At 37.2% G+C, this 25,206-nt stretch overlaps 1 protein-coding gene and 1 pseudogene across 2 annotated transcripts in view; one reads left to right on the forward strand and one right to left on the reverse strand.

The window, feature by feature from the left end:
- The window catches only part of C3H9orf85 (chromosome 3 C9orf85 homolog), a 284,332-nt gene that overhangs the window by 58,468 nt on the left and 200,658 nt on the right, over positions 1–25,206 (reverse strand). The gene's annotated exons all lie outside the window — the stretch shown is intronic.
- LOC118916451 (ribosome maturation protein SBDS-like) lies at positions 5,408–25,185 on the forward strand (annotated as a pseudogene).

The following is a 25,206-nucleotide window of genomic DNA, read 5'->3' on the forward strand; positions in this document are numbered from 1 at the left end:
AAGAAGAATAAAGTAGGGGGGATCTCACTCCCCAACTTCAAGCTCTACTATAAAGCCATAGTAATCAAGACAATTTGGTACTGGCACAAGAGCAGAGCCACAGACCAATGGAACAGACTAGACAATCCAGACATTAACCCAGACATATATGGTCAATTAATATTTGATAAAGGAGCCATGGACATACAATGGCAAAATGACAGTCTCTTCAACAGATGGTGCTGCAAAACTGGACAGCTACATGTAGGAGAATGAAACTGGACCATTGTCTAACCCCATATACAAAAGTAAACTCAAAATGGATCAAAGACCTGAATGTAAGTTACGAAACCATTAAAATCTTGGAAGAAAACATAGGCAAAAACCTCTTAGACATAAACATGAGTGACGTCTTCTTGAACATATCTCCCCGGGCAAGGAAAACAACAGCAAAAATGAATAAGTGGGACTATATTAAGCTGAAAAGCTTCTGTACAGCAAAAGACACCATCAATAGAACAAAAAGGAACCCTACAGTATGGGAGAATATATTTGAAAATGACACATCTGATAAAGGCTTGACATCCAGAATATATAAAGAGCTCACACGCCTCAACAAACAAAAAACAAATAACCCAATTAAAAAATGGGCAGAGGAACTGAACAGACAGTTCTCCAAAAAAGAAATACAGATGGCCAACAGACACATGAAAAGATGCTCCACATCACTAATTGTCAGAGAAATGCAAACTAAAACTACAATGAGGTATCACCTCACACCAGTAAGGATGGCTGCCATCCAAAAGACAGAGAACAACAAATGTTGGCGAGGCTGTGGAGAAAGGGGAACCCTCCTACACTGCTGGTGGGAATGTAAGTTAGTTCAACCATTGTGGAAAGCAGTATGGAGGTACATCAAAATGCTCAAAACAGACCTACCATTTGACCCAGGAATTGCACTCCTAGGAATTTACCCTAAGAATGCAGCAATCAAATATGAGAAAGATCAGTGCACCCCTATGTTTATCGCAGCACTATTTACAATAGCCAAGAATTGGAAGCAACCAAAATGTCCATCGATAAATGAATGGATAAAGAAGAGGTGGTACATATACACAATGGAATACTACTCGGCCATAAGAAAAGGGCAAATCCAACCATTTGCAGCAACATGGATGGAGCTGGAGGGTATTATGCTCAGTGAAACAAGCCAAGCGGAGAAAGAGAAATACCAAATGATTTCACTTATCTGTGGAATATAAGAACAAAGGAAAAACTGAAGGAACAAAACAGCAGCAGAACCACAGAACTCAAGAATGGACTAACAGGTACCAAAGGGAAAGGGACTGGGGAGGATGGGTGGGTAGGGAGGGATAAGGGGGGGGAGAAGTACGGGGGTATTAAGATTAGCATGCATGGGGGGGTAGGAGAAAAGGGAGTGCTGTACAACACAGAGAAGGCAAGTAGGGATTCTACAACATTTTGCTATGCTGATGGACAGTGACTGTAAAGGGGTTTATAGGGGGGACCTGGTATAGGGGAGAGCCTAGTAAACATAATATTTGTCATGTAAGTGTAGATTAGTGATACCAAAAAAAAAAAAAAAAGGGCAGTTCCTGTGTGGTAACCTCCAATGAGTTCTACACAAGAGTATAAAGGGCATATAAAAGTGTAGGCAAAGGGTCTGTTTGTGTTTATACAGAGGATCAAAGCCTAATTGGGCTACCCCGAAAATGAACTAAGATACGATATGAAAAAGAACTTCCAACATCAGCACTCTCTGGAAGACTCATGCCAGAAGATGATCATCAAAAAACCCCAACAAAGATCCACGCACTGCTACAGCTGTAGATGCACTCATCCCACCAGTTCCTGGACTTGCCATGGGAATGAGGAAGGAGATATCTAAGCTGGCCTGTGCATACAGTAAAACAACAAATTTGACTGGATCTATACTGTTGGAACTCAATCAAGAATTAGGAGAATTGAAAATTGTAGTGCTCCAAAATCTTACAACTACAGACTATTTACTGTTAAAGGAACATAAGGGATGTGAACATTCCCCAGGAATGGGTTGTTTTAATTTGTCTGATTTCTCTCAGCCTGTTCAAGTTCAGTTGTACAATATCCACCATATCATAGATAAGTTTTCACAAATGCCTAAGGTGCCTAACTGGTTTTCTTGGTTTCACTGGAGATGGCTGGAATTACAGGTATGCTTTGGTTATGTAACTATACTCCTATTATGTTAATGTGTGTGCACAATTTAAGTAGTAGCTTAAAACCTACACATGCTGAAGTTACTCTACAAGAAGATATGTCAAAAAATAATCAATCTTCCCATGTTTTCTGCCGCCTGCTACTTTTATAGCTTTTCTTCTTCCTTCCTAATTACAACCCTTAAATAGAATTCGTGCCTCATATCAAATTTACCGAGTATCATAATTCTTCCAAGTGGTAAAGATACCTCAAGACAAATGCTGGGCATAAAAGCTACAGGGCATAAATATGCAAAGAAATAAAAAGCTAACCACTTCAAACAATAAGGCTTCTCTCTCACTTACCAACTTAACATTTCCCTGTATGGCCCCGGAAGATGACTGGTTAGCCAGAGACGGGTAAGATTCCTCAAGGGAGGAACAACCTAAGACAGGCACAGTCGCAGGGGGGCCATCAGGTGAGAAATTGGGGATCAACAGAGGTGAGGCTTAGAATCTCACCCCCCCTGTTCTGAGAGATATCTTCTGCATCCGTGGATGTTTTATTGCCCTTGTCTAGCTTGGATTAACACATAGTCTACAGGCACACACTTGATCATCTACATTTGCTCTCTTACAACACTAAACTATGTTTTCTACCTTTATCTTGTATCTACCTACCACTTCAGCATTTTAATAATAATAATAATTATAAAGAGGGAAATGTGGTATCCACATATAATTCAAGTATAAAAATCAAATGAGTATTCATATTTGAACTGACTGTTTATAGTTCATAATGCATGAGCAAAACCGAAGGTTTCTGTGATGGCTGCCCTTGTACTGTTCACCATGTAAGAACTTATTCACTATGTAAGAATTTGTTCTCCATGTAAGAACTTGTTTGTTATGCCTCAGAAGATTGGAGACTGATGAAAATTAGGCTTGGGGTGGATTAATGATTGTGCATTGAGCATTGACTCCCCTATACAGAATTTTATTGTTGTTAACAACCATTTGATCAATAAATATGAGAGATGCCCTCACAAAAAAAAAAAAAAGTATACACTTCCAATGGTAAAATAATAAGTAACCGGGATGTAATGAATATCGTCAAGATATTGTAACAGCTTGGTATGGTGACAGCTGGTACCTAGAATTGTCATGTATATAAATGTTGAATCACTATGTTGTACACCTGAAACTAATGTAATGTAATACTGTGTGTCATCTACCCTTCAATAAAAAAATAATTACCTACAAAAAAAAAAACAAAAAAAGAGAAGTGTAAGAGAGAAAGAAAAGATCATAGAGGAACTATAAAAACAACCAGGAACAATATAATGGCAATAAGTACATACCTATCAATAATTACCTTAAATGTAAATGGACTGAATGCACCAATCGAAAGACATAGAGTGGCAGAATCAATAAAGAAACAAGACTTATCTATATGCTGCCTACAGGAAACTCATTTCAAACCCAAAGACAAACACAGACTAAAAGTGAAGGGATTGAAAAAAGATTTTTCATGCAAATAAAGGGAGAAAAAGCAAGAGTAGCAACACTTATGTCAGAAAAAAAACAGACTTCAAAACAAAGAAAGTAACAAGAGACAAAGAGGTACAAAGGGATCAATCCAACAAGAGGATATAACAATTACAAATATCTATGCAACCAACTAGTAATAGTAATTGCACTAGTGGGGGTGAGGATTTACGTATATGGGTAACTGTTGAACTACTGTGTTCTATACTTGAAACCAATATAAGATTGTGTATTAACTATACTTCAACAAAAAGAAAGAAATCCACATATATGTATTTTAAATTTTCTGCAGTGATTCTGATGATCACCAGATTTCAGAAACACTACTCATGATTTTTCTTTATGGAGTACTATTCTGCCTGAGTGCAACAGCTCCCTCTTAGTGAATAATTTATACTATTACCTTGAACAATATCATTGATGAATAGTAACTTGTGTAAAATTTTGTAAAAATTCTGGCTTTCTAAGATTTTTAAAAATTTAATTCTTCCTCCCTTATTTCTCTCTCTCCTTTTTAGCTTTTGACCCATAATAAATAGAGTACTGGAATATTAAAATAAAGAACATAATATCATTTTCTCACTTGATAGAGTAGAGTGGGCCTACATAATATTTATGGAAAATAACCTGCAATGGTATAGCAGTGTTTTTATCTGTATAAGACCTGTTTTTCTTTCCTTTTTTTTCCACTTAAAATAATCATCTTGTTTTATTCATTTTTGTTTACTTTTTTCATTAGAGTATAGTTGATATACAATATTACATTGGTTTCAGATACATAACATAGTGATTTGACAATTATATACCTTACTAAATGCTCACCATGGTAGGTAAAGTTACCCTCTGTCGCTTTACCAAGATACTGCAATATTACTGGCTATATTCCCTCTGCTGTACTTCCATTCCTGTGACTAATTTATTTTAAAAAGATAAAAATTATATATGTGTATGTGCTGTATGTGTATTCAGGAAGTGAGAAAATGGAGACCCAGAGAGATGGAGGCCCAGAAGTACATGGTTCTAGGTGGTAGCGCCAGGATTCAAGCCCAGGAGTCTGAGACCAGACAAGATCTCACAATACTTCACTACTCTGTGCCTGTGCCTGTGGGACATGTAAAGTTGGGTATGAAATATGAATGTCAGGATAGAGACCTGGGCTCCAGATAGAAATATGGGGGTTTATCAGGTACATAGGGCAGATGAAATCCCCAGGACTGTATTTGTAATAATAGTATTTGTATTTGTAATAAAAATACAAAAACAGACACAAGGAAAGCCACAGAGCACGGAGACGACAAGTAATGACTCTGTGGCATCTTACGACACTGATGGACAGTGACTGCAATGGGGCTGGGGGGGCTTGATAATATGGGTGAGTGTAGTAACCACAATGTTGTTCATGTGAAACCTTCATAAGAGTGTATGATACTTTAATAAAAAAAAAATACAAAGACAAATCTGTGGGATTTCAACACATAAGGATAGACAGAGATTAAAAAGAAACTACTTCCTACCCCAAAGACTGACTAAGAGAAAAATAAGCAAAGTGAGTATTTTATGAGCGTCCATGGAAGAGAATATTTCAAGGAGAGAGCTGTCAAACACTCAAAGGTTCCTGCAAGTCAGGTTATAAAGGGGATGCAGAAGATTCTTTGGCTTTGGAAATAAGCAGATAATTGACGATGAAGCCTGGAGAGGTTTCACTGCCGGCATGGGGTATGTGCCAAGCTGCAGCAGGTTAAGGTGTGAGGAGGGAAATGGAGATAGAAACTGAATATAAGTCTTCCAGGAAGTTTGTCTGTGATGAGACGGAAATTGGGTCCGAAAGAGGGTTTTCAGAGATGAACAAGGACAGAATAACAAAATGGTTAATTATAATCCTATAATCAGAATTTGCTTTGAATCCCTATTTTGCCACAGACATGCTGCATAATTTTAGCTGGTGTTTAACCTTCCTGAGCATCAGTTCCCTCATCTGCATAACAGGGAAACATCAACCTTAAAAAGAGGTTGAAAGAAGTAAGTTAATAGATTTAAAAATCTTTAACTCCATGCCTGGTACAGCTAAGTACTTAGTAAATGGGAATTGCCATTTTATTAATGCTATACATGTACTATTCAAGAGGATTTTTAAATGCCCATGGTATAAGTCAGAAGATGTAGGAAGGGGCCTAATTCATGGGGTACAGTCCCTGAGTAGGCAGGGGAAGATGGGATCCAAAGCACAAACAGAGGAATTAACCATAGAAAAGAGAGTGGATTGGTGGGTGTCAAGGTAGGTAAAGTTTGTAGATTAATTAGAGCAAAGAAGAGTAATTTTCTGCTTCATACTTCCTATTTTTCTGCAAAGTGTTGAGGTCATGTGTTAAGGGACAAGTGATGGACGCATAGGCTTGATAAAGAACCCAGGGACTACATGGAGGTTATTGATAAACAGGGTGGGCCTTATAAAAACTGTTAGGGAATCTGAATCAGGTCTTATGGACAATGAGTTTACACCCAATACTATGTATATCAAATGAATCATGTTAAAAATGCTATGTTTTATGTTCACTGGATCACTTGATTTGTTTCTTACCTACAGCAATGCAGATTGATCAAAAATAGCAAGACCCCACTGCTTCTAAGCAGCCGCTAATATCATGCAGTTGCATTAAGATGCCATTTTGCTGAGAGTTTTTTTTAAATGCTGTACATCTTTGAGAAAAGTATTGCTGTTGCTCAGAATTATTGAAATGACTCATACATCCTATTGATAAGTGCTTATACTGCTCTTTAAATAGCACCGGCAAAGAGAAAAACAGGCAAGCAGCTTTTTAAAACATTAAGCTGCTGTTCTTACATGAGATATACAAGACTGAAGCTTAGTGTCAAATACAATAGATTACATTTTGAGGGTCAGAAATGAAGGGTGTGGTTCCACAATTTACCCAGAAATTCGTGACTCTTTGGTTATTTTAAAACTATCATTGAAAAACCTATTTCTCTGCTGCAGAGATCACGGTAGGAAAACATCCCACAATCTGTCACAGAAAGACCATTAATTGGCTCTTTATGCCTAGTTTGGTTGACAAAGTGTATATCTTTATCAAGTCATCATTATCAAAATAAAATAATGATATCTGATTAGGAGTAATCAAATGGGGAAGTTTTATTTTCAGATCACTCAAACAAAAGAACTTCCATCCTCCTCTTCCTTATTACAAAAATAATGCATGTTAAATATTAAAAACATAAAAATGAACCAGCTACAATAACTGTTCACATTTTGTTGTATTTCCAGCATTTTTTTCTAACCATTCACACACATCCAAGTTTTTAACAAAAGAGATCATGCCATTTTAGCACCTTTTTTGATTACTTAGTATACATTTATGAATATCTTCAATGTTATTAAATAATCTTCTGCAATATTTTTAATAGGTTTCATCATCTAAATGCGCTAACATTTAGAATATTAATAATTGCTAAACATTATTCCTCCACAGCTATTTTTTTCCTTGTTGATGATGTAAATTACAATAGAATAAACATCTTTACAGATAATTCTTGTTATATTACTTAGTTCTTTCATTTATATTCCTAGAAACTTTAATGCCAGGTTAAAGGCTACACTTACTTTTTCAAACATCAGTTCATTAATTTCAACAAATATTTAGTGACCACTCAATAAATGGAGATATATATCTATCAAATTATTAGGCAGTGATCTAGACACCAGGAATATTCAGTGGAGCAAATGCAGTCCCTGCACTCAGTGACCTTAAAAAACTAGCAAGGGCGAAATAAACGATCCTTTGTCATGCATTGTTAAAACAATGATCAGAACAAGTAAGTTACAATCCCACCGCCAGTACATGAGAATGCCTGTTTCCTTACATGCTCATCAGCCTTTAATACCAAACCTAAGGAGAAAAACTGCCAGTTTGATAAATGAAAGAGTTTCTTATGTTAATTTGCAGTTCTTTGATTACTAGTGATGCTCAATATTTTTTTCATTTATTTATATTGTTCTGGCATACTTTTGGGAAAATGCTGCTTTAAAAATCTGTGCAGTTATTTGGCTTTTCTATGGTTCTCTCCTAGAGTTTCATTGTTTTTAATGAAATGTCTATAGCTCTTTAGAAATAGAGTTGAGATAATCAATGTTATGATAAAAACTTGTATTTGTGGTATATGACTTTCTGGAGCTTTTATCTTTATAGCACTATAAGGAGGAAGGAGGGATTTTTATGTGGTACATATAAATGTGTATTATCATATATTATAAAGGTAATTGATAGTTTTTAAGAAAGGAATAAGAGATAGATTTCCGTTCTTTCAATGCCCAAATATGCATTCTTAATATCTTTCTCCTACATGTATATTTTCACTTCTCTCTATTCATTCAACCAGTATTTTGTGCATTAGGAAGACTCCCTAGAATCAGCCTGCTGTAGTGAACCTTAATGATTTGTTATTGATAACCATTACTCCTACTTCTTTTGTATTTGCCGAACCCAATTTTGTGTTGTTTTCTACTACTCAGGGAAGGTAACCCTAAATTCAACTCAGTGATACATCCTAACCAATCATGTTTAGCCCATTTTTTTTTCCACAGTGATTGGTTTGGGTCTCAGCATGTGACACATTTTTAGCCAAAGAATTGTGGGAGAAGTATGCTGATACCTCTGAGAAAGATTTCCTCTCTTCTACATTGTCAAACACTGGCATACCTGCTTATGACATCTAGAACTGTGACTGCTCTCTTGATACCAAGGCAACAAATGAAGATGGTTAGCAGGAAACAGAGAAAGAATCTGGATCCTTGGTAACATTAATGAGCCGAGCCATTTAATAAATCAACTGTGCATAGGAGCCTTTCTTCAGGACTTCATGTGTTTATTATTTAAGACATTCCATTTGTTTCCCATTAATTGTTGTTCAATTAATATCCTAACTGATATGCTTCAGTTTGAACTACAGTGCAACCTTAGGGAAGTTACTTCACCTTTCTGAGTTCAGTTTCTTCGTTGACAGAGAGAGATAGAGGAACAGAGAGGGAAAGAGAGAAAGGATGGGAGGGAAAGAGAGAGATTGTTCTGTATATCTCAAATAATCTCTTCATAAAAGCAAAGTCGTTTTAACACTAAAAAAGTAGAAATAATCTATTCTCAGGAAAAAAAAATTGGATGTTGAATTAATTAAATTCTTTTTAAAAAACCCAGCATTCAAACTGTATTTTCCTCATTTCTGTGTACAGTGAGAAATTCCTCCAATCTCTGGCTGAAATTATTTGATGAAACAAGCTATATATATTCATAAACTAAATAACGGTATCATCAAATTTTCGGTTCCATATTAAGATCAGAATTCTGAAAACTCAGAGATCATGGAAGACAGGAAGGCTGGGGAACCTTCATAGAGGTGTGGGCCATTAGCTATGTGGTCAGTAGAAGTTAGATCAATTTCTAAAAGAAAGGGGTAGAGCATTCTAGGCAGGTAAATTGCATAAACAAAAGCCCAAGCCCAGGATAATTATGGTGATAAACAGGCATGGGGGAGCACTTTAGCCTGACCAGGATGGAGACTTCATTTAGGATAATGGTTTCTAAAATCAGGGTTTATGGATCTTGAGGATTGTATAAATCTCAGAGAATTTGAGCTTTCAAACACAGTTTTTACACTGAATTTTGTCATGTCAGGGATAATCTAAAACATTAGAGTAAGTATATGTAGATCACCAGAATGGCCACTTAAACATAGTCACTGTCACATCATTTCAGGACCCATTTTGGTATTCATGTTTACCATCTGGTTAATGGAAGAACTCCTGGCTCACTAAAAAATAATCATTTTTCAAAATGAGTAATATTCTGCTATATATTTATTGTTTCCTTTTCCTTTTTTAGCACAAAACAGACTACATTTACTAGCCTCTCTTGCATGTGGGTGTGGCCAGGTGGCTGAACTTCTGGCCAATAGAATGTGGGCAGAAGTTATGTGTGCCAGTTCCAGGTCTGGCCCACATAAGCCCCCTCCCTCCTCCCTGCAGCACGTGGAGTCCTTGCTCTCCTGGCCCATCTGAGCTGAACAGAAAGGCCACTGAGGACTGAAAGCAGGTGGAGCCACAACATGGGAGGCTGCCGGACCAGATTGGAACATGAGTGAGATGTGAACTTGATTGAGTTCAGCCATTGAGAATTCAGGACTTAACCTGTTTTAACAGCTACCATCCTTAATTAGTACACAAACTTTGAAAAGAGAAAAGCAGATGGGAATTTGAACTATCACACAGGATGGCAGTGCCCTGTTGAGCATGAGCAAACCTGCATTCTGGGGAAACAGTTTGCAATAGTTCAAGAACAGTTTTGTTCAGCAGTTAACACATAATGAGAAATTTTTAGTTTCACATCTAGCGATAATTCAATTAGATACTCTCTAATGCAGATTTCCAAAAAGGTAGAGTGCTAACATTATCTTCAAATAAATAAGGTAATTTACAAAGTTATAAATGATTCTATTAAAATTGGCATCTGAGCATTTCTTACTGCCTTGAATTTATTGAATAACATTCTGAACATCACATCACATGAATACCTCATTGCTGCAGACCCTGATTACCTACAGCAGTGACTAGTGGATAACGTTTGATGTTTTTCAAACTAATCTGGACAATTTAGTTTCAGCAAAACAGCATCTTCTGTCATGTTAGTGCTATTAACTTAAATTTTATTGCTTTTTGTTTGATATTTAATTTGTAATGTAGTTTGATGTTATGCTTATATAAGAAATATGAGCATAAAAGGAACATATTTTGCATACAGTTAAGCTTCTTACAATATAAATAATTTATGTCAACCCTGTGAATCCATGTAAGTTTCTCTCATAAAAGAGAGAGGTTCATCACCCGAGTTTGAGAAACTTAATTAGATCAACTTTAAACATCTTAGTGCCAGAATGATAGCAGTGTAAACTGGACTTTAGGAAAAAAAGGATGTGCATCTAAGTCCCGAACTTTTTGAGCCTGGGTTCTGTTATTACCTAGCTGTGTGCCCTGGGCCAATTGTTTAGCCTCCTCAAACACTACAGCTTAACTGAAAAGTTAGGATAATAACCATTGCCTCTTAGGATTATGCTGTTGGTAAGGCACCAGCACACGCTAAATAGTAGTTATTAATGTCATCTATTGAAGGTCTACTTATTTGCATTCTCCCCCATTTCCAAGCAGTTCAGCCTGGTAGAATTGTGATTACATGTGTACGAGCTTCTGATTTTGTTAAATTCATACCATAATGAAGATCAGTGACTGAAGAGAATCACTGATTTTTTTAATTTTGTAGTATTCATTTAAAGTATAAGTATGAATACTTATAAATAAATATAAACTATTATAAAGTCACTAATTAATACTTCAAAAAACAACCATACATTGCTTCTACATATAAAAGCAGATTTAGGTAAAATTTCAACTTGGAAATGCTTTAGACTAAATTAATTCTATTTCTTAGATGCAAATAGAAAAGCAAGTGTTCTCTATAGAACATCACACATTAAATATAATTCAGAATTTTTATTAATTCGGGCTCCCCTCATAACTAGTCCAAGTCTGCTCTACCTCTCTCCTCCACCTGACAACTAGATGTTCACACCTGGGTGTGCAGGCACTCTCAAGGAAAGCTCCTACCATGGGACGACCAGGCACACAAAGGAAGGAAGAGGCTCCAAAAAGAAGAAATGCTATTGTAAAAACCACAGATGTGTGATAATGCCTATCATGACAGAGTGGAGTGGGTAAGAAAAGGGAAGTAAGGATGACGTTTAAAGAGACAGGGTGAGTGGAGACTGTGAAGAGCACTGATTGAAGGAAGTGTAGATATGAGAGCTGATGGGAACCATCAGAAATTTTCAAGAAGAAAAAATTATAACATCATGTCTGGAACTTGAAAAAGCACTCTATTAGCTGTGAGGCAGATGGACCAGAGCAGGAAGGGGTTGGAGGCAGGGAGGCCAACTTAGAGGCCCTTGTTATATATACTCTAGTTCCAAGGATGATGAGGATCTGGACTGAGGGGCCTTTTCTTCACCTAAATAATACACAGATTCTGCCCTCTTCTGCTTGTGAGGGAAAACCTAGGAGAAATGCATAGATATTCATTTGCTCATTCAACAAATATTGGGCACTTACTATTGCTAGATATTCTAGGCTTTGGGGCTACACTAGTACCTAAAATAGATAGCCTTACATTGGACATTCATCTAGAGCATATTGTAAAGCAGAAGATATGAGTGTCATTATTGTCTAAGACAATGAAAATTAAATATTGTTACTTGCAGCCCAACTCATTATAATTGATATGAAAGGTTTATTATTACTAATATTAAAAGGTTAATGAAATACTTAAGGTGAGCATAGGCAGATGGTGATAACTTCCTCAAATCTCCAACCCCAGAGATTTATTTGCACACATTTCTTGGTATACAGGGCTTACCCTCTCTCTCCAAATCCTAAAACCCACAAAAAGAAGGCAGGGCAGCTTTTCAGGTCATCTTGGACAGAGAAAACAGTGCTGAGGAAAAGAGAGATTGAAAAGTGGCTGTTCTCCACCCCAACTCTTTGGGACTCCCTAGAGAAGAAAGGGTTGTAAGTGAAAGCATTATGATGATTCTTATAAGGACATACTGCACACCCAATAGCACTAGATGTGCCAAACTGCTCCTTACAGAAGAAAAGAACATGCCTGCAATGTCTGCACAGCACAGGGTGCATCTGGTAGGAATCTCAGAACAGCTGTGGAGCAGGAACGTCAGGAAGCAGCATTCCCACTGTGAATCCTGGCCACACTGGTTATGCTCAGGAACTATGATGCAAGGACTGGAAGCACTGACTTCAGTAATGATACAAAATTAGAACATGTGTGGCTTTATTCCTGAATGGAAGGGAAAAACTCATGAAATGGCCAAAAATTGGAGATGAGCTGAGGTCCTAACATATGGCAGGAGGGACTATGAGGCAGCTAAATTCAGGCCTTATTAATAATGTTCCGGTGATCTCATGTATACCCACTGCTTGGCAAGCTGGGAATATTCAGGTTACATTGCAATATTAAAATTAAGGAAAATGCCTGCAGCTTCTCTTTCCTTCATTATTTTCTAATTTACAGATAGTTTTTTCTGTTCTTTAATTAAAAATTCCCTCTGAAAGACAAAGTATTACTTTATCAAAATTCAGGTCTTGAGAACCTCAATAGAATTAATCTTTTCCTAGAGAAGGAAAATACAGGTTTTTCATTCAAAAGTATGGGGTGTAGGAAATTTAGTTAAGGAGGATTCTATGGAAAACAATAGAAGTTTCCTTATGGTCACAGACCCTAAAAGTTTTTTGTATCAGAGACCCTCTGAGAATGTGAGGACACTCTGGGCTTCCCTGCAGATAAAGTCCATTTGCATGAGTACATCTGAAGCCTGTCCATTCCTTCCCATCTTGGATGCACTGGGATCCTAAATTAAGTGTTTGCATCAGATCTCTGGCTTAGCATTTCTGGAGTTCGCTGCAGCAGTTAGAGTGCAATGCTGATGAAACAAAGTCCATGAATTTGACCTACCTCCTAGTCAGTTAGCATTATGGGAATCCCCAGAGCATCCCTAAATGTCAGAATCCATCAAGTGTGGACGGATTCAGTACTGACAAATCATCTCTTCAAGTAGATGTCTTTGCCGACACTGGTAATAGTTTCATGTTCCACCGTGTCCAACTGAAAGTCTCGTCTTCCTAAGCAACTGATCACCATCATATTGAACCGTTGTAAAGAGTAACTGATGCCTTTACTCAGAGAGGTCCTGATAATTACCTAAACAAAGGCACTTCATCAAACACATTAAGAACATGATCTCATTTCCTCCTCACAGGGGGATGAGATTATGAAGTATTGATCCCATTTTACAGATGAGAAACTAAGGTTAAGAGTCATGACCAAAAGTCACACAGGTAATAAGTGGCAAACACACACCCCAGTGCTATGGTCTGAATGTCCATTATCCCCCCAAATTCATAGATTGAGGTGCTAACCCCCAATGTGATGGTATTGGGAGGTAGGGCCTTTTGGAGGTGACTAGGTTGGAATGAAGTCAGGAGGGTAGAGTCCCCATGGTGGGATTAGTGCCCTTATAGAAAGAGAAAGAGACAGAGCTTCTTCTCTCCACCATATGGGCATGTAGCAAATAGGGGCTGTCTGCAGGCCAGAAGGAGGGTATCAAAACCCAACCAAGTGAGCAACCCAATCTCAGATTTTCCAGCTTCCAGAACTGAGAGAAATAAATAGTCTACAGTATTTTGTTATAGCAGCCCAAGCTGAAAAAGACTCCCAGGATGGCTGAGCCTGCGTTTTCACCTCAATGCTTTCTCGCATTTCAACTAATACAAACACTATACTTTGTGATCTTAGTCCCAGTGTCAACCCAAAATTAAACATGTTGATAAAAGCTCAGCATAAACACTCTTAAATCTCCTGAAATAATTTCAATTAAATAAGACTAGCTTTTGAAAGACAATAAAATATACTGAATTGAAAGGAGAAAAAGATGTCCTTTCACTTAATTGTTAAAATCCCCCAATCTATATCCTGCCCACATAATTCTTAACTAATAATAGTCTACTTCATTCAGTGTCAGCAGTGAATACAAAATGCTGTAATCCACATGTGTGTTATTTTGTTGCACATGCCTGCGAACTATAATTAGCAGATATCTTATTCAAACATCAAGTCGAACACTTTTGAGAGTTTTTTCCTAATTACAGAAAATTCAGGAGCAAACAGCTTGGAAAACCATTTTTGTAAAAATAAAAAAGGCAAGAAAAACAAACCCTTTTCTATCTTTACGATTTGACTTTGAATCTATCATCACATTTGCTAATTCTTTTAAAATCATGTCTGAAATAGGTGTGATTTGAAGCAAAGAATAAACATCAAAGAGAAGACATCAAAGAAGATGACAGCAAAGGAGGGCCATATAAGAAGAGAACTAAAAAAGGACTCTCATTGTGACCTCAGCAAGACTCATTTCATTATTAATGAATGTGGGAGCACAACTGCAGTGGCTTAGAAAAATGATGGCACCTCCATACGGCGGACTGCTCTGCAGTAGTTAAATGGATGGGGATGCATCTATCAGTACTAAGTTAGCAATATATCTATGAGAAAAGCCAGTCACCAAACAATAAAAATAGCATGATTTCATATTTGTGATGGTAAAAATATCATGTAGGTAGATAGTCTTATTTGTATATTTGTAAATGCATGAAAGAACTGTCTGAAATGACACGTCCTTGCTCCAAACACCTGATTTCAGTCTCAGCTGTGGTAGATGATTCCTCACAAGCTCAGATGCATGCTGATAATGTTCCACCAAAAGAGCATGACTGTAGTCTTTCCATACTCTGCCCTGTGCCCTCTAAGCCTTGCAAACAAGAGCCAGAAGGACAAGCAGGTGAATGCCCCTAGGAGCAATACTCAACTATGGGGAGGAAGAGCTAATAGATAACTGCCCCCCTACCCACTGCAAAATTCTTTAATGCTGGTATTTCAGTGATCTAACAACAACCATTTATTTGATCACAGTTTGCAATATGGGCTGGGCACAAGGAGGTAGTTTTGTTTGTTCTTGCTTTGGGGTCACTCTAGTGACTACAGTCATATCACAGCTCAACTGGGGCTGGAAATCCAAGACAGCTTTACTCATAGGTCTGGCACCTCAGCTGATATGGCTGGAAAACATGGGGCCTGGCTGGCCATCTCTCTCTGTCTAAATGGTCTCTCCAGTAGAATAAGGGGATCTTTTTACATGGTGAATCAGGATTTTGAGGAGCATCCATGAGGATCACCTCAATGTGCTTATCAAGCCCTCTGCTTGCATCATCTTTGCTAATGTCCAAGCAGCCAAAGAAGTCCAGAGTCAATGTGAGAGGGGATTACCTAAAGATGTGAATACTGGGAGATATGGTTCATTGAAGACTAACAATGTAGCAATCTACCACAGATGCTCATCACCTACCAAAATTTTATCTGAACTCACAAGCTGTTCAAGATGTAGCTTTTACCTACCTCTCTAATCCCATCTCCCCCTACTTGCCCTCTGAGTTCTCCCTTTAGCCACCATAACAATAACTAATTCACATCTCACTTAGTATGTGCCCAATGCTGTTCTGAACAATTTTCATTATCTCCATAACAACAAACCTGCAGATGAGCAAAGTGAAACATAGTTATTAAACCCTGTTGAAGAAGAGAACACTGAGGCCCCAAGAGGTAAAGTGACTTGCCCCAGGTCCCTCAGTGGGTAAATGATAAAGGTACTTCAGAGTCCATATTCCTCAACACTTATTTTATATGGCCTCTCAGGAACAAGTTTTCATTTCTGTGAACATCTGCACTGTCTCTAGCCTTCCCCTGGAATGCTCTACTTCTGTACTTCTGACAGGAAAATGCCTTCTGACCATTCAGTATCAACATGTGAGGTGAAGACTTCTTAACTCTGCCCAGGTAGACCTAGACACTATCTTACCTACTTCCACGGCCCATCTATAGCCACTGAAGCAATTCTCATCCTGCATTGCTTCTATTTATTTTCATACTTGTCTCACATAATGGACCACAAGAATGGAGGAAAGAAGCTTACTCAAAATACAGATTCTTAGGCCATCCTCAAGGATTCTGACACGTTGAGAACCACTGCCCTAAATCAAAGATTGGCAAAATTTTCAGGGCCACATAGAAATATTCTAGGCTCTGTGGGCCATTTGGTCTGTATTTATAACTACTCAAATTTGTTGTAGGTACAAATCAGCCATAGACAATATATAAATGAATGAGCCTACCTGTGTTCCAATAAACTTTATGAATATTGAAATACGAATTTAATATAATTTTATTGTGTCATGCATTAGTCTTTCAACTTTTTTCAAACATTTAAAATATAAAAAACATTCTTATTCTTAGCTCACAGGCCACAGAAAAACAGGGAGTAAGCTAGATTTAGCCTGTTGGCCATAATTTTATTGACCCTTACCTTTGACTATAAGCCTTTTGTGTTATATGCTTGGAATTTAATAAGTTCCAAATAAATATTGGTTAAGTAAGCAAATTAATGAGTAAGTGAAAATAACAATAGACTGAATTCACTGTTTTACATATTTTTATCCAAAATATGGTGTCTTTTCCCCCCTTTGGTAAAATTTTAATCTCTCTAGGTCTTATTCCTCATCATACTATAAAGTATTAGACAGGATCAGTGAGCAGTTTTCAAATGAGGTTCCATTAACTCTGCGATTCCCATATGTGTACTAGGATCCAATGTAAGGATTCAGTAAATGGGGAAGAGGTAAAATTGGTGGGAAATCAGGAATCCCTTATATTTATGTCAATTAAAACAGCTTCACCATTATCACTGTTATATATTTGGCTCCCCCAAAATAGTTCATTTGAAGAAAGATTTTTTTTCTATTGTTTTATTTTTGTTCTGAAAATATCAACCAGTGTAGCTGATGTAATTAGGCAAAAGGATGAAATAAGATAAATAAAAATTAGAAAGGAAGCATTTAAGTTATTGTAATTTATAGCAGATATGATTTATTTATCTGGAAAAGTTAGGAAAATGCACTGAAAAACTATTACAAAAACAGAAATCAGTAAAATGAGTGAAACTATTTTTTCCTACATTTGGAAACAATTAATTACAATAATACACATACAGATACATGCACACACACAAAGGATAAACTAAACAATATAAATGCAACATACATGTGAAGAAAACTTTAAAATACTACTCTAGATCAAACATTCAATTTTCTAACATTATCAGAAAACAAATAATCTATAAATCTCAACAGTACTTTTTTTTGCACTAAACAAACAGATTCTAGATTTTATTGAGGAAAAAAACAGCCAAAATAGGTAGGAAAAATCTGGAAAAGATTAATGAAGACAAATCAATGTTTAATTATATATGAAAAGATATATAAATCTGTAAGTAATTTAAACAATTTAGTAGTGGTACCTGAAGAGACAGATCAATGGAACAGAATGAAGAGCCCAGACATAGGCTGAGATACATGTGGGAATTTAGAATATGATAAAGGTGGAATTTAAATTCATCATCTAAGAGATGGATTATTCAATAAATAATGATAGTACATACAACTGGCTAACCATCTGGCAAAGAGTAAAATTGAATTCCTTCCTCAATTCTTACAAGAAAATAGGTTCCAGGCAGAAAAGAATTAAGCCTAAAAAATGAAACTATAAATGTACTAGAAGAAAATATGAGAGAATACTTTTATAAGAGTTTTATATGACCTTTAGCCATAATGTGATTCATCTCAACCCTAGCCGAAACTAATCGAGCACCCTTCAGTCTAACAGAAGGAGAATCAGAGCTTGTCTCCGGCTTTAATGTAGAATACGCAGCAGGCTCATTTGCACTTTTCTTTCTAGCTGAAAGAAAGGCAAGACCTTTCTAAGAAAAAAACAAAACCTAAAAGATATTAATTAACCTACTAATAAAACATGTAAATTTAATATTTCAGCATGAAAAAAAATACCATAAACTATGTAATGAATCAGGGAAAAATACTTGCAGTGCATTAGACAGAAAAGAGGCTAATTTCCTTAAGGAAATTAATCAACTTGTTAATCAATTGGACCAAATCGATAAGAGAAAAATTCACATCCCAAAGGAAAAATGATCAAATAACGTAGAGTTCATAGAACAAAAAATACAAATGGCTTTTATAATGAATGAAAAGCAGATTGCACATAAAATGGCACAGCAGTGTGTTTCACTTATGGGCAAGGAGGGGACACCCTTATAGCACACTGTGTAGGCAAGAATGTTGTGAAGCAGGCATTATCACACATTTTTTTGAGGAAGTATAATATGGGACAAACTCTTTGGAGTCAATTTGACAGTAGCTATCAAAAGTTAGACCCAGCAATTCCTTTTTCAGGAATATATCTTATAGATTTATTTACACACGAGTGGACTTAGAATGATAGCCACTGTAGCATACTTATAATAGAAAAAGATCAACACATAATTAAATGCCATTAAGAGGATTTTAGTTATGGTACATCAATTGAAATGGTAAATTCTGCAGCCATTACAAAGGGATAAGATAAATATATATCAACAGATATGGAATGGTCTCCTAAAAATATTTACACAGAAAAAAATCATAAAACAAACAAGAAACAGTTGAGGTAGGAAAAAAAAAATGGAGAGACCAGCCCAAGCCCACATACCTAACTAAGTCTTGATAAAAAGCCTTGTGACTCAGACCAATGGCTCTGTAAAGTTCCAATATGTCTTGTTTTTCACATCAACCTATTGTTGTAACACATTTTATAGCCACCCCAACCTAGGTTTAGAGACCTCTTGGTCAGATAATAAGGACCAAGACTTGTGACATGAGCATAAAGTAAATTTGGTGTCAGATAGTTCCCTTATCCTCATAATACTAAATTTCCTACCCCTGGTGGAGATTTTATATGCTACTGCTGCATGAGATGATGTTGCAACATACGTGTATGTAATCCAGCTGCATGTGTGCCAGTTGAAACCCTCCCTATTTATGCTAGGTGACCTAATAACTAATGAATAAACATTTTCACTCCTCATAATAGGAGGTACCCTGATTCTTCTCAGGGATGACTCTCTTGAGCAGCCCACCTTGGTCTATCAAGGTGTTTCTGTTTCCTCACTTTTCTATTAAAGCACACTGTTGGCTTGCATACTTCTAAGTCTTGGTGTTAAATTATTTTAATACATGAAGACAAGGACTGAGGATCCTGTTTTAGTGTCCACCAGTAACACAGCGAAGTGTAATTTGTAGGCTTCTAGTTGTTATAAAAAAAAGAAGCAGGGGTATGTACATACATGTGCACATTTGTATATTTATATAGAATATCTCTAAGGCTACACAAGAAATTCATAACAATGGTTTCCCTACAAAGAAATGGGCTTCCCAAAGTTATTTTTTCTCCTATTACCTAATCTCCAGTTATTCCTTGGTAACAGAACCTTAAATTTTAGCTAGCCTCATGGCCAAATGGAATAAAGATGATATTCCCAGCTTTTTTTTGCAAATAAGTGTGACTTAGTTTTGGCCAGCACTGCATCACTTAAAAAGGGACTGAGCTCTTCTCCTCCCCGACTTCTCGCTGGCCAGATTGTAGACCTGTATCCTGGAACTCAAGCAGCCTACTTGAAACATGAGATAAAAGCCCTATTTTGACCATAGCAAAGCAACAGGCAGGAGTCAAGGTCCCTGATAACAGTGGCCTCCCCATGCCAGATTTGAAATGCTTGCCTCTGAACTTTGTTTTTGTGGGGGAGAAATAAGTTTTTATCATGTTTAAATCATTGGTATGTGGGCATTTATGCCATTCATACCCTAACTGGTTTAAGGAAAGGAGGCTGGTGATTCGGGAGCAGAGTGCTGGAAAGGAAGAATTTTCCTCTACCATTCAGTATTCTTCCAGCTGGTCTCAGAATCAAATTGATATGAGACAAACTAATAGGAGGGGAAAAAATGAAGTTTAATTATGTATGTATGAAGGAATCCATAGAAATGATATTGCAGAGACAGGGAAAACGAGGCACATATGTCATCCTGAACTAAGAAGAGGGTAAGGATCTGAGACATCAAAGGAAAGGAAGGCAATTCACAGGAATATGAAAGAGTAGATGCTTGATAAACAAATATTTGCAGGGCCACACAGAAACAATGAAACATCACGGAAAATTTAACAGATTTGCTAAATTCCTCCTAGTCTACCACACCTAGTTTATTTTATAATGTACTTACTATGGTGATAGCTCTCTTCCTGGAGCAGGTCCTCCTTCTAACTCCTTTTTATGCAGTTGGGGTGGGGAGGATCAAGTTTCTTTCTGAGTCTTTTGTGCCTTGTTTTCAGCTCTGACATAACCTGCATGCCAGAATGGCACATTTTGAGGTGGCCTGCCCTTGGCCCCTACAAGGGGTGGGGAGTAGACTCCTATTACTGAGTCTATTTTACAGTTTAGAAATATGCCAGAGTATAGACAGAACCACTGCCGATAGCCCCTGCCTGCATAGCTCTCTGCCTGCGAGCCAGGTGAAACCTCAACCAGGACAGGGGAGGGAGGGCTCTTGACACTGATTAGGAAATAATTCAAGATTGGGTCGAACAACTGCAAGCAAGAGAGGAATTCATTCAAGTGAGAATAGTGGCAAATGTCAGAACTGCACAGGGCCAGGAAAAGTGACCCTCTTATTTGTGCTCCATGTAGGTGGCAGAAAGCAAGGAAGAACAGAGGGAGAAGAGAAAATTCATTGAACTCCTGCCTCACATAAGGCAAATCCCATGCCAGCCCCTAAAGCCAGGGTCACCAGGTGTCCCATGTTCACTTGATCTGTGTAGCACAGGAATTACAACCCTGTCCCCCGAGAACTTGGATGAGCTGCAGAGCACTGGATGGAGTGACTTTTAAGTCCTGAGAACTTCCCAAAGCAAAGGAAAGGAGACTCTTGGGGACAGGCTGCTAAAGAACGTGACTGACAGTGTCAGTCACTCAGGGGATGGGAATGTGCAAGCCCCTTTGTGCTCAGAGGTTCCTGCAGCCACTTCCCTGCTGGTCTGAAATAACATAAAGAGAAAAGGATTGTGTTTTAGACTAGAAAGCTGAATGAACAGCAAAGTGACAAAGACACTTGCACCAGTGGTGGATGTAGGTGGGTTCTTGAATTTGTCATGAGAAAGAATTCAGAGACAAAGTGCAGTGGGCTTAAGCAGCAAAACGTTTATTTAAAGAGACAATGCACACTTGGAGGGGCATACAAACACCCTCAGAGAGGAGGTGCACTTTAGGGGCTTGGGGTTCATATGGCCTTTTGAGTAAAGGTTGATATAAAGCATGATGTATACAAGTGATTAACAATTACTTTGAAGTTTTGTTTTAAAAACAGGGTTATTTAGGTGACTGAGTTGATTTGGATCTCAGCATTCTTTACTCACATAGGTAGGTTTGTTTATACTGCAGAGGCTTCTCTTGTCCTGTTACAAAGGTTACAGGTTACAAAATTACTTAATTGATTAAGGGGCTGGAAGAAGAGGAAGAACAGCATGTAGATTAAGGTGAAGAACAAACTGGGCCTTTTCAAAGACTAAGTAGATTTTACAATGGCATGACTTTGTCCCATTTCCCTGCTCTATCTCAGAACCAGGAAAAGTCTTTATAAAGGGCTTTATTTTCTCTTTCCTTGAGTTTCTCTAAATTTTGAAGGACTATTGGGGTATATTTATTCCTTAAAATAATCACAGTTTCAGGACATTTTATTCATTCAAAAAGCCTAAATGCCCACATGATAGACCAAATAATTTCTTACTGAGTATTCTGAATATAAGACTCTATAAAAATAAGAGGTGGGTGTTTGTGTGTGAGCAGTATGCAAAGAAAGGAGAGGAAAATATTCATTTTCGCACACCTCAATCTCATTTGGATTCTTCCTAATTACAAATACTCTAGGCTTAGGCTTTTTATATTATCATAAATCAAGTTGTTTGTTACTGGATCAGTTCCTAGCTGGAGTCATCCCAATGCCCTGCCAGGAGAAGGAGCTATCTTATTTAATTTAGATGTGCTGGCAAGACTGCCAAACATCAACGAGGACCCAGGAACATTCTCAAACAGAAGGCATGATACAGAGCAACAATGCCAATAATCTCTTTGCTTTCAATTCTGATTTATGGATATTGTTTTAGGAGAGTCAAAGGAAAGAAAGTGAATTTGGGAACACCAACCAGGATGCTGGAAGTCAGGATGCCTTCTACTTGTGTAACAACCTTACATCCTTTAACAATCTTACCTTGTTTACTGTGCTTTTCCTGGGAACCTCCCACAACTACCATACAATATAGCAATTCCATTTCTGGATATTTATCCAAAGAAAATGAAAACACCAATTCAAAGAGATATAGGCACTCTTACATTCATTGCAGCATTATTTATAATAGCCAAGATATGGTAGCAACCTAAGCGCCCATCAATAGATGAATGGATAAAGAAGACATATATATATAAACTATTTATTCAGCCATAAGAAAAAAGAATGAAATCTTGCTCTTTGCAACAACATGGATAGATCTGGAAAGTATCACGCTAAGTGAAATAAGTCAGACAGAGAAGGACAAATACCATACAATTTCACTTATGTGTGGAATCTAAAAAGCAAAATAAATGACCAAACAAAACAGAACAAGAACAGATTCATAGACACAGGAAACAAACTGTTGGTACCAGAGTTGGGGAGGGTTTGGGAAGGCAGGTAAAATATATGAAGGGGATTAAGAGGTACAAACTTCCAGTTATAAAATGAATAAGTCTTAGGGATATAATGTACAGCATAGGAAATATAGTCAGTCAATAACACTGTAATAATTTTGTATGATGACAGACGGCAACTAGCCTTATCATGGGGGTCATTTCATAATGTATAAAAATATCAAATCACTATGATATATACCTGAAACTAATAAGATATTGTATGTCAATTATACATCAATAAAATTAATAAAAATAAAAGTGCAGTTCAACAGAACAATAACAGCAAAAGGCTAATTATAAGAGGAGGGAAAGAACATGGTAGAGAGGACAGAAATAGAAGACTATCTGGCTTTGTAGATTTAGCTTTAGATCTAAATATTTTACATAAAAATAAAAAGAAAATTAAGTAATAATAACCTCTGAGTTTAAAAGTAACAGGAAATAAATGAACCCACTTATATAGCTAATTAGAGAATATTCAGAAAAAGAAAAATTATATCAAAGAATTTGAAAATACAATAACTGTATATTCCTAAGAGTATACATTAAAGATATATTCTAAGGACAGGAAGAACTTGGGGGAAAAAAACCTGCAACTATTCTCAGTAATCTTGTTGTAGGCATTAGTATCAGAGTTGCTTTCTGAGATGTCTTCGTGTTTTGTATGGGGAAAATAAAATGTCTAATTAGGCTGGTATCACAGAGAACTGAAATTTTTGGGTGTGTCATTACCAGGAGATACAGATGCATAACTGGGAAGTTAAATAAAAACCAAGTCATAACTTGGAATTGACAGTATAAGTAGGAAGTCATGATGTATTTTATCTCAACAACAAAAAAGAAACAAATCCCCACTGAAGAGATAAAGAACCAATGACCAACCCAACAGCTATGAGCACCCCTAGTGTCCAGATTATAATCTCTAAGTACCACTTTTTGAGCAACTAAGGGCACTTTGGAAAATGATTAATTCTGGATCTAGAGCTGGAAATGTAAAATATTAGAACATCTTGTTATTCAAAAAAGCAGTGAAGCTATTAAAGACGACCAAGGTTGTTTTGAAAAGTACTCAGGAGTCAACCTAAATGAACTCTGCTGGGATAAAATAGGAGATTTGAGCATCAATAGGCAAACCTCAGCTGATTGAATTGATACTTTAAATGTATTTAAAACAAGAGTTTATAATCATACTAAAACTCAACCGATTGGTCATCTTTGAAAGATACCAGGGAAATATCATTATTTTGAAATCTGATAAATTAAGGGATAAATAGAGCCCAGACAGGAATATTGCCATTTTGAATGAGCCTGTCCGCCATCTCAGAGAGACTAGGTTTCATTTTACGTAGGCCACAAGCATTTTCCGGAGGACATGTCCGCAAGCAACAAGCCCACCTTTTCCCCGACCTGTCCCCTCAAAAGTCCGCCAAAAAACCCTGCCATAAAAAGCCTCTTAGCCTCTAAGAGACGCCTTCTTTGTTGAGCTCGCCAGAACAGAGAGGTCCCTCTCAGGTTTAGCAATAAACCTGCTTGGACTGCCGAGTTTGCATCTTTTCTTTTCCTTTTAATCAGCTGGAGGAGCAGTGTGGAAAAAGATCTTGATGAAGTTCTACTGACCCACTCAATGTTTGTAAATGTTTCTGAAGATCAGGTTGCAAAGATGGAAGATCTGATCACATTTGGAACAGACGACGAGACTGAAATCTATAAACAGATTGAGACTAAGGGAAAGGTTCAAGCACAAGATAAAGAATGGCAAACGCAGCTAGAGCAGATGTTTAGGGACATTGCAACTATTGTAGCCGACAAATGGGTGACACCTGAAGTGTTTGGAAGTGATAACGCAGTTAAGGGAGAAAATGGAGATAGAATGTGCTCACCTGAGACTCCAGTTCCTTCTTCCAGCAACTGAAGCGAAGAGAATGAAAGGAAAGCTCAGGCCACTGATGCAGATCACAGAAGGAGAGGACTACAGTCAACAGTTAGAAATTGTGTGTCTGACTGACCCAGGCTGCTTCAAGAAAATTGGTGAGCTAATAAAAAAGGAGACAAAGGCATAGGTTCACTGAAAGTACTTAGTGTGGAAGATGGGAAAGAAGGAGATGAGAAATTTGAATGATATTCATCAATCACTTCCCCT

The sequence above is a fragment of the Manis pentadactyla genome, chromosome 3 (assembly GCF_030020395.1).
Source record: "Manis pentadactyla isolate mManPen7 chromosome 3, mManPen7.hap1, whole genome shotgun sequence".
Taxonomy (NCBI): Eukaryota; Metazoa; Chordata; class Mammalia; order Pholidota; family Manidae; genus Manis; species Manis pentadactyla.